This window comes from Solanum lycopersicum, chromosome 2 (genome assembly GCF_036512215.1).
Source record: "Solanum lycopersicum chromosome 2, SLM_r2.1".
In the NCBI taxonomy this organism is placed as follows: domain Eukaryota; kingdom Viridiplantae; phylum Streptophyta; class Magnoliopsida; order Solanales; family Solanaceae; genus Solanum; species Solanum lycopersicum.
The window spans coordinates 15,240,590-15,250,907 of record NC_090801.1 but is presented as its reverse complement, the minus strand read 5'-3'; the positions used below and the strand labels follow the sequence as shown (position 1 = coordinate 15,250,907).

At 33.0% G+C, this 10,318-nt stretch overlaps 1 long non-coding RNA gene across 1 annotated transcript; it reads right to left on the bottom strand.

Moving 5' to 3' along the window:
• Window positions 1-6,153: 6,153 nt before the first annotated feature.
• On the bottom strand, window positions 6,154-8,233 carry LOC138341657 (uncharacterized). The gene is made up of 3 exons (XR_011214423.1): window positions 8,139-8,233; window positions 7,406-7,483; window positions 6,154-6,437 (listed from the first exon to the last, which is right to left on the bottom strand). It is a non-coding gene; the product is annotated as an uncharacterized lncRNA (long non-coding RNA).
• Between the last annotated feature and the right edge of the window lie 2,085 nt (window positions 8,234-10,318).

Below are 10,318 nucleotides of genomic sequence, written 5' to 3'. Positions count from 1 at the left end.
GAACCTTTTAGTTATGAGGGCGATATTTTCATCCTCAAAATCATCTGATGCAGTAGCCTTTAGAACCAGGTTCCTTCCTTTATTTTTCCTTCAATTTCCTTTTCTTGGTTTTTCTTAGGTTCGTATGTGATGAGATTACCAATTAACTCATCCATTCCCAGTGAGTCTAGGTCGCGGGCTTCAGTGATAGCCTCGACTTTGCTTTCCCAAGTTTCAGGAAGGACACTCAAGAGTTTCCTTACTGCTTTTCCGTTAGGCACTATCTCTCCTAAAGAGTACATCTCATTGATGATGGAGGTGAACCTGGTGTGCATGTCTTGAATAGTCTCTCCTTCTGCCATCCTGAACAGCTCATATTGCCTGTTCAAGTTATCAATTTTAGACTTCTTGACTTGCGTTGTTCCCTCATGAGCTGTTTGCAGTGTTTCCCATATAGCTTTGGCATCTTGACATGACGAGATTCGATTATATTCGTCTGGTCCTATGCCACATATCAGAATTTTCTTGGCTTTGGCATTGTTTTGAATTGCAAGCTTGTCTTCAACATTCCATTCCTTTCTTTCTTTTGGGATTTTGGTGATTCCATCAGTTGCTGTTTTCATAGGTATGGTTGGGCCATCTAGAATTACTCCCCATAGATCAGGGTTTTCGCCAATAAGATGGTCCATCATACGATTTTTCCACCATCCATAATATTTGCCATTGAACAGTGGTGGTCGTGTTTGTGAAGATCCCTCTTGTGGGGTAGGTGGTGCTGCCATTGAGTCTTTTCAAGGTGTGAATCTTTTAACGAAAAGACCTGCTCTGATACCAATTGAAGAAACCTTACCCCAGAACACAAACCAGGTTCGTGTAAGTTGCTTTTAAGTAAAGGGAGAGTAAAGACACAAACACTTATTGAATTAAAACCTTCCTCACTCAAGGAAGGAAAAACCTCGTTTTATTAATTCAACTATAAGATTTTGTGATTACAACTCAAAAATCAGAAGTCTTATCTCTACTACTCCCTCGATTAACTCCAATCGATCTTTCCAAAAAGGCCAAACCCACCTTTTGTTACAACTCTTACTAACACTCAACCCTACAAAGAGCCAAACCCACCCTTTGTACAATAAACTGTAAACTACAATTAAGAACAAAAATAAGACAAATAGTTCTACACGATAAAAACCTTCTCACTCAAGAATGTTTTGACCGTAGCAATCCTATCAATCTTGAAGACCTCAGTTTGATGAATAATTTTCTCTTGTTCTCTGCGTGAAGTCGTGTTGTTTTCCTCTGCCTCGTATCCTTCTTATAGAGTTTTTGCCTTGTACAATCCTTACTAATAAGGTAAGAAAGTTATATTTAAACAAGGATTTTTTTTAATTTAGAATCCTTATTATACACAACTTCCTTCCTTAATAATATATTTAAGGTTTTCCTTATTTGTATTAACTTGTACCTTTAATATATTATTTTGGCTTTGACAAATAACTCTATTTTACTTGATCTTGGACTCTAGCTTGACTTCTTTGCTGCGTACATTTGCTACTGTTCTTTGCGCTTTTTGTCTATCATCAAAACAAAGTAACGATTCTATCACATTCTATCAAAAACGAATCCAATTCTGTTTGGTTTTGGATTTATAATTTGCTTTGTATTCAATTATTTAATTTAGTGTTTTATACATCTATAAATAGTCCATAGAAATCATTATAGGACATCAATCTATAGGCAGAGATCAATTAGGAGGTACTTTTGAAGAGAAAGTCGTTAATGCCTTTTGGAGTTATTTTCTTCTATGTTTTTTCTTAGGTATTAGTAGCTAAAAGCCCATGTTCTGGGGTTGTAGCTACGAATGAGTTTCTGATTATTAAAGGCTTTTGAATAAATTCTTGGTTGTCATTATAAGTTACTTTTATATTTTTGTTTTAATATTTTATGCTTGCCGACCATAAGATAAATGTATTGTCTAATCTTAAAATCGGGAGCGGACATGTAAGATAGAGCAGAGAATATAGAGATCTCAATCCACCTATTAGATTGAGATCAAAAAAGGCAAATTTTAATTGTTTATTTGAGTTTCTTGATTTTTCGGCCATTTAGGGGTATTTACGTAATATTTGTTCATTTTTGGACAGTTTCAAAAAGAAGTAAAGTTTTTTTTCTCTTATTCGTCACAATATTCTTAGGTCATTGGTGGAAGACAAAAAAAATTGAGACATTTTTTGTATTATTTATGTGTGCTTCTTGATTTTTCAGCCATTTGTGGGCATTTACCTAATAATTGGCCATTTTTGAGCAGTTATGAATAGAAGTAATGTTTTGTTATGTTATTCGTCACAATATTCTAGGGTCATTGGAGCAATTCAATTTTTTTGAGGAGTGTTTTTGTATTATTCATATCTGTTTCTTGACTTTTCATCAATTTTAAGGCACTTATGTAATATTCTGTCATTTTCAAGCAGTTACGAAAAGAAGTAAGGTTTTGTTTAATTATTCTTCATGATATTCTAAGTTCATTGGTGCAAGTCAAAAAATATTTTGAGGCGTCTTTTGTTTTGTTTATGTGTGTCATTTGAGGCCTTAATATAATATTTGTTCATTTCCATGCAGTAAGAAAAAGATGTAAAGCTTTGTTCTGCTATTCGTCACGATAACCTAAGGTCATTGGGGAAAGTCAAAAATTTTGAGGCATTTATTTGTATATGTGTGTTTCTTGGTTTTTCGTTCATTTAGGGGCATTTACGTAAGATTCAGTCGAGCAGTTTTGAACAGAAGTAAAATTTGGTCTTTTATTCGTCACGATATTCCAAAGATATTGGTCAAAACAAAAAAATTTGAGGCATTTTTTTATTGTTTATGTGTGTTTATTGATTTTTCATTCATTGTGGGGTATTTAAATAATATTTAGCAATATTCGAGCAGTTAGAAAAAAAGTAAAGTTTTGTTTTGTTATTCGTCAGGATATTCTAGGGTCATTCGTGCAAGTTGATTTTTTTTAGGTGGATTTTTAAACTTTTTTTAAGTCTCTTTCCTGATTTTTTGGCCATATTGAGATATTTACGTAATATTCGGCCATTTACGGGTAGTAAGGAAAAGAAGGAAAGATTTATTGTATTATTCCTCACAATATTCTAAGGTCATTGGCGCAAGTAAAAAAATATTTGAGGTGTTTTTTGTACTATTTATGTGTGTTGCCTGATTTTTCGACCATTTTGGTAAAATCATGTAATATTCAGCCATTATTGAATAGTTATGACAAGAAGTAAAGTCTCATTCATTTATTCGTCCAAATATTCTAAGTTCATTGATGCAAGTCAAATTTTTTTTAGGCATTTCTTATATTGTTTATGTGTGCTTCTTGTTTTTTCTGTCAATTAGGGGGGGGGGGGGGGGGTTATTACATAATATTTGACAATTTTCAAAAATTTATGAAAGAAGTAGAGTTTTTTAAATTATTCTCACACTATTTTAAGATCACCAAGTCGATATTTTTTTAGGCTTTTTTTGTATTGTTTAGGTGTGTTTCTTTATTTTTTTTTTTCCGGCGATTTTTGGGCATTTACGTAATAATCGGTCAATTTAGGGAAGTTACGAAAATAAATAAAAGTTTCTTCACGATATTCTAAGACATTGGTGTAAATCAAAAAAATGAAGGCATTTTTTGTATTGTTTATATTTTTTTTCCTGATTTTTCGGTCATTTGCAGCATTAATAAAATATTCGTCCATTTTCAGGTAGTTACGAAAAGAAGTAATGTTTTGTTATGTTATTCATCCCGATATTCTTAGGTCATTAATGCAAGACAGACTTTGTTTTAGGCTTTTTTGTATTGTTTATGTGTGTTTCTTGATTTTTTTTGGCAATTTTAAGGCATTGATGTAAATATTCAGCCATTTTCAGGTAGTTACAAAAAGAAGTAATGTTTTGTTTTTTTATCCGTCACGATATTCTAAGGTCAATGGTGCGAGTCAAAAATATTAAGGCGTGTTTTGTATAATTTATGTATATTTCTTGATTTGTCATCCATTTTGGGTCATATATGAAATATTCGATCACTTTCGAGCAATTACAAAAAGAAGTAAAACTTTGTTCCGTTATTCGTCAGGATATTCTAAGGTCATTGGTGCAACAAAATAATTGAGGCATTTTTTGAATTACTTATGTGTGTTTCTTGACTTTTCGACCACCTAGGAGAATTTTTTACGTAATATTTGGTCATTTTTGTGTTGTTACAAAAAGAATTTAGGTTTTTTATGTTATTCTCCACGATACTCTAAGGTCATTGGTGCAAATCAAAAAAAATTGGGGCATTTTTTTGTATCATTTGTGTGTGTTTCTTTATTTTTCGTCCATTTTTGGGCATTTACATAATATTCGGTCATTTTAGGGCAGTTACGAAAAGAAGTAAAATGTTGTTCTTTTATTCGTCCCGATATTCTAAGGTCATTGGTGCAAGTTGAAAATTTTTTGAAGCTTTTTTGTATCGTTTTTATTGTTTCTTGATTTTTTGGCGATTTTATGGCATTCATGTTATATTATACCATTTTTCAAAGTTATGAAAAGAAATAATGTTTTGTTCGTTTATTCATCATATCCTATGGTCATTGGTACAAGTCAAAATTCTTTTGATCGATCTTTTGCATTTTTTATGTGTGTTTCTTGATTTTTGGCCATCTTTGGGCATTTACGTAATATTTAGCTATTTTCGGATAGTTATGAAAGGAAATAAAGTTTTGTTCTCTTATTCGTCACGATATTCTAAGGTCATTGGTGCAATTTACAAAAAAATTAAGGTGTTTTTTATTGTTTATATGTTTTTGTATTTCGGTCATTTTGGTGCATTACGTAGGCAGTTACGAAAATGTAACACCCCCCAAAAAATTCGAACTGAGGCTGTAATCATCCTTCGTTGTGACTAGGATTTTACTAAGGGATTTAAAATTTCTTAAGTATTAAGGTCAGACCACTAGATGTAGCATCTCAAGTTCCAAAAAAGAACTAAATTGGAAATAACAATATCTGAAATTCTGCGAGTTATGCTTAAGTATGAGTTTTAGGTCAACTTAAAAAGATCATAACTCTTAATACAGGATGAGTTAGGTGGCCTACCATATGTCCAATTAAATGTTTTGAATTATCTTCCGAACTCCATGGAGTTAACTAATTTTCGAGTTCGCATGAGTGAGATTTTCCCTTTTGAAATTGCGCTGTCCAATTAAGGACAACTACCCAAAAATATGAGGATAATTTGGTCTTTTCCTTATCATATCGGATTTAAGAATTTTTAATATGTTTTTAGGAGTCTAAACTAATTATAATTGATTTCATTCATCCCCAAAAGTGTTTGGGGTTTTAGAGAGAAGATTCAAGAACATAAAAGAGGAAAAGATCAAGCGTTCGTCGAGGTTCTTGAGTTTTGTTGCAAATTTTCGCAAAGGAGTTAATCCTTAATAGGTATATAACTTTTAATAGTGTTGGGTTCATTCACCCACACCCCAATCATAATTAATTCAGCCTAATTTTGTTCTTGAAATTGAATGATTAATTTCTTGATGAGTTCTTTATAAGTGTTTTTGAAGTTTCCTTGTCAATTAAGTTTTGATGTAAAATTCTACTTGTGTAAACTCCAAACGACTATATCTCTTAGAATATAAAGAGTTACTTGAGTCATAAGCTATTAAATTAAAGGTATTTGAATCTACTTTTCGACACCATCAATTTCGTATCAATCCAATTTCTGGGTACAAAAGTTATTATTATTTTAGTAATCTATGTAGTGCTGTTACGAATTTAGTCAATAGGAAAACATTATGTACAAGTGTTGTTTTTGTTTTTTACCTCCAAGAAAAACATAAGAGTCTTTTTGGAAAGTCACCTGGTAATTGGAATTGGTATAATTACTAGGGGTAGCAATTACCTGCCTAGTAATTACACTGTCTAGTAATTACACTGCCCTGTTTGGTTGTCACAATGTAATTTCATTGTAATTACACATGTCCTGTTTGGATGTCACATTGTAATTTTACATGTTTTGTTTGGATGCACAATGTCAAGACCCAAATCGCGTCGTGAGTGGCACCCACATTTACCCTCCTATGTGAGTGAACCAACCAATCTGAACTCCAACGTTTCGAACAAAATAATAGAAAACAATGCGGAAGACTTAAAACTCATTAGCGAATTCAATAATCAACTTCTAAAACTCAAAACTTATCATTATTCCCAAAATCTGGAAATCATCATCACAAGAACATCTATCCTCAAATTACTAATTCTAAGAGTATCTAGAAAGCTAGAATAAATAAAAAGCTAGTCCATGCCGGAACTTCAAGGCATCAAGACATGAAGAAGAACATCCAGTCCAAGCTAGAAGCGTTAGCTCACCCTGAAATCCGGTGTAATGAAGACTGGCTAGAGTTGCGGTTGAGTTGAAGACGACGGTACGTTTGCTATACTCCACAAATAACAAAGAAAGAAACATACAAGTAGGGGTCAGTACAAACACAAGTACTGAGTAGGTATCATCGGCCAACTCAAAATAGAAAATAGTATATATATCAGATCATATCATAAATCAACTACAATACTCAATCTGTAGCAACAACATGTACAAGAATCTTTGATAAATAACGTCAAGTACACTCATGAGGACTCAAGCCTCCATATCATACCCATTTGGGAAATAGGTTCTTTTCATTCGAATTTATTAACATAATTTCAAGATTCATTATCTTTATTCCTCTTGTGTCGGTACGTGACACTCCACTCCCCTACTACTATGTGTCGGAACGTGACACTCTGATCCCCTAATTCTACGTGTCGATTCGTGACACCCGATCCCCTAATACTACGTGTCGGTTCGTGACAACCGATCCCCTAATACTACGTGTTGGTTCGTGACACCCGATCCCCTAATACTACATGTCGGTTCGTGACACCCGATCCCCTAATACTATGTGTCGGTTCGTGACACCCGATCCCCTAATTCTACGTGTCGGTTCGTGACACCCGATCCCCTAATTCTACGTGTCGGTTCGTGACACCCGATCCCCTAATTCTACGTGTCGGTTTGTGACACCCGCTCCACTAATATAATTCTGTTAATTCATCAAGCCTTCTTTTATACCAAGGCATCATCAATCTCATTACTTTAGTTCATCAAGCCTTCTTTTATACCAAGGCATCAACAATCTCATTACTTTAGTTCATCAAGCCTTCTTTTATACCAAGGCATCATCATTAACAAGAGGTTTTCAAGATTTAGGATTCAATAGCTTCATCATGCTTATTTATCACAATTATTTAAACACATCATGCAAGCACACAATTAAGCATATAGAAGGGTTTACAATACTACCCAATACATATCATTCGCTATTAAGAGTTTACTATGAAAAGCATAAAAATCATAACCTACCTCCACCGAAGAACCGAAATCAAGCAAGCTACCTCTCCAATGCCTTTGCTTTCCTCAATGCCTATGTACCTTTTCAATCTATCAAATATATATACATATTTGTAAGTTAACGAGTCTACAGACATCATATTACTCTATGCCTAGACTAGACCCAAAATTCACCTAACTTTACATATATATTTCCTAAAATTCAAACCTAAGAGTAAGTCTTAATTCCTCCACTTAGCACAATTTTAATAATAATCATATAATATAATACACTAAATATTGAATTACCTATCTCAATATATCAAACTTTAATTTCTTATATCATAACAAAATTTTATAATATTAAAATTAGGCCACTGGTTACGAAACCAGTGGCAGATTAGCAACACCTTGAAGCCAAATTACCATTCTAAATTTTTAATCAATTGAATAAACCATTCAACTCCACTAACTTATTAATATTAAACTATTTATATGGAGTAATAATGCAAAAAGGCAATTTGAAACTTATCTACTGTCCTCGTTTCCATCACCCCTCTATCACTATTATACAAATTATTACTTTTCTATCTTAATGTAGTAATTTTTAGCTTATAACATAGTGGAACGTGATCCACTAATCACAATTTCATGGCAACCAACACATATTTCATCAAAATCAATTCTAGGGACAAATTTTTCAGCACCTGAGCTTTCATTACTAATTCTCCAAACCAAGTCAACAATAATTGAAGGAAATTCTCACCTTAAGTCGTCTACGGAATTGGTCTCCTCCTATCGTGTGCGGCTCCCTTTTCTTATTTTCTTCTTTTTTTTCTAAAGACCAACTTCTACCCTAATTATCATATAATCAACTATACAATTTGATAAAAGTGACCCATTATTTATTTTAATATTATTTTCTTAACCACTAACTAAATAAATTAGTAAAAACTACCCCATTAATTTCATAATTGTTATTATAAAATAGTTCAAAATACCCATTTAGAATATAACGAAAAATATTTTATGAAACACAAGGCTTTAACTCTCAAAACGAAGGGTCGTTACAATAGATAACAATTTACCCATCGTTCGTCCTCGAACGATCAAAGGAAGGCAAGGCAAGAAAAGGTAGTTGTCTCAAAAGTTCATTCGAAATAGTAGTACCCTTGGTCTTATATCAATAGTGTTAAACCAATCAATTGAAGATCTACACCTTCTCACAACAATGCCTTAAATGGGTCCATCTCACTACTCTAAGGATAATTATTGATGTATGTAAACTCAACTAACAACAAAACTATTTCTAATAATGGACTTTTCAACTGATCTATTCTCCAACTAGACCTTGACACAACCATCTGAACAAATATTATCTAACATAATCACGATAAAATTTTAAAGCAAAAGTGGCTACAACCAGAAGTGGACTTTAACCAACTACCACACACTCATAATGCACAAACCATCACAGATCTTATCAGAATTTTCTTTTCACAACACAATCTCATCACAAGCTTAAGTGATGAAAATATTAACTTTAGACATCGATTACTCATCAAGGGAGATTCGACATATCTAACCCAGGGAAGAATAATATCAAGTAAACACCAACAAGGGATACACTTCAAAATGCAGAACCTCTAACATTACTCGTAGGCAATTGTAACTCTTCATAGCAGCTCTTATATAGATTCTCATAAGCAAGTTTGTGCGTATAGAACTACTGATATACTTTAGCTATTCCAAACAACACCAATTATATCATAACTAAAATATCAAGTTTGCCCAAGGATCCTACCCTATCAAGAGAACACAAGGATATCTTAATATCCGATTCACCACTAGAAATCAACCCATAGATGTGAAAACACGTGTGGGCGTAGAAAATGAATCATACTCTAAATCACACCCGAAATGAAGTAGTTGTTCACGTAAGAGTGTATATAACCATGGTCGAATAACTTCAGATATTTTTTTTTCCCAATAGTTTCCATATCAAACATCTTCATTCATCTGACTCTATCTCTTTGATTTCTAGCTATCCACAATCACCAATTTAGTCCCTATTATAATTGCACACATACTTACTTTATCGAACCATACATCCACTGAAGTCGACACTTTTATTACTAACAAAACATCATAACCACATCGATCATCTACGTTACTCCCAAACCACCATCATTATCTTCTATTTAAGCATTTCATGACAAAATATGAGTCCCAAACAAGGTTAATAACACTAATTTCAAATTTGATGGTACATTTTCATCGAGATAAAACCATTAAATCACTCTCAAAGTCAACTTCCCACCACCTTCAAATATAAAACCATTAAATCACTCTCAAAATCAAAACTCTGAGGGTAAACCCTTCCCCAGATCCTTTAACAATCAAAAGTAACAACTTTATGGTCCAAAGCATGCATAAATTCTTTCACGTGCTCAATAACGATGCAATCAATCGTTTCTCATCTTACTAATTCATACCTTGACAAAATATACCACCATAAATTCAGACTTATAACAAAACAAAAAAAATAATTTGAACTATAAGTCCAATTGTGTAACACAATGTCCTTAATTATCTACATTTGCTTATACTTTGAAGATTTTTACGAATCATCTTATTTTAGCTTATCATTGATTGCCTCTCTATCAATCATACCATATGCTTTACTAAAAAAAAATCCAACCCTACTCATTTCTAAATTCAACAGTACAACAAAACTTATCCTCTCACTCAAGCTGAACGTCTGTACACTCCTCTCTTAAGTTCTATTCAATAGCTTTTAACCAAGCTGATTAACCTGTTATGCTCTTACCTTAACCAAAACAAAATAGATGAAATCATGCAATTTTGAAACCAATTCTCGATCCCTTCGAAGATACATTTTTGATCCAAGCATACAAAGAAAATAATCCTTGCTCTCACCTAATT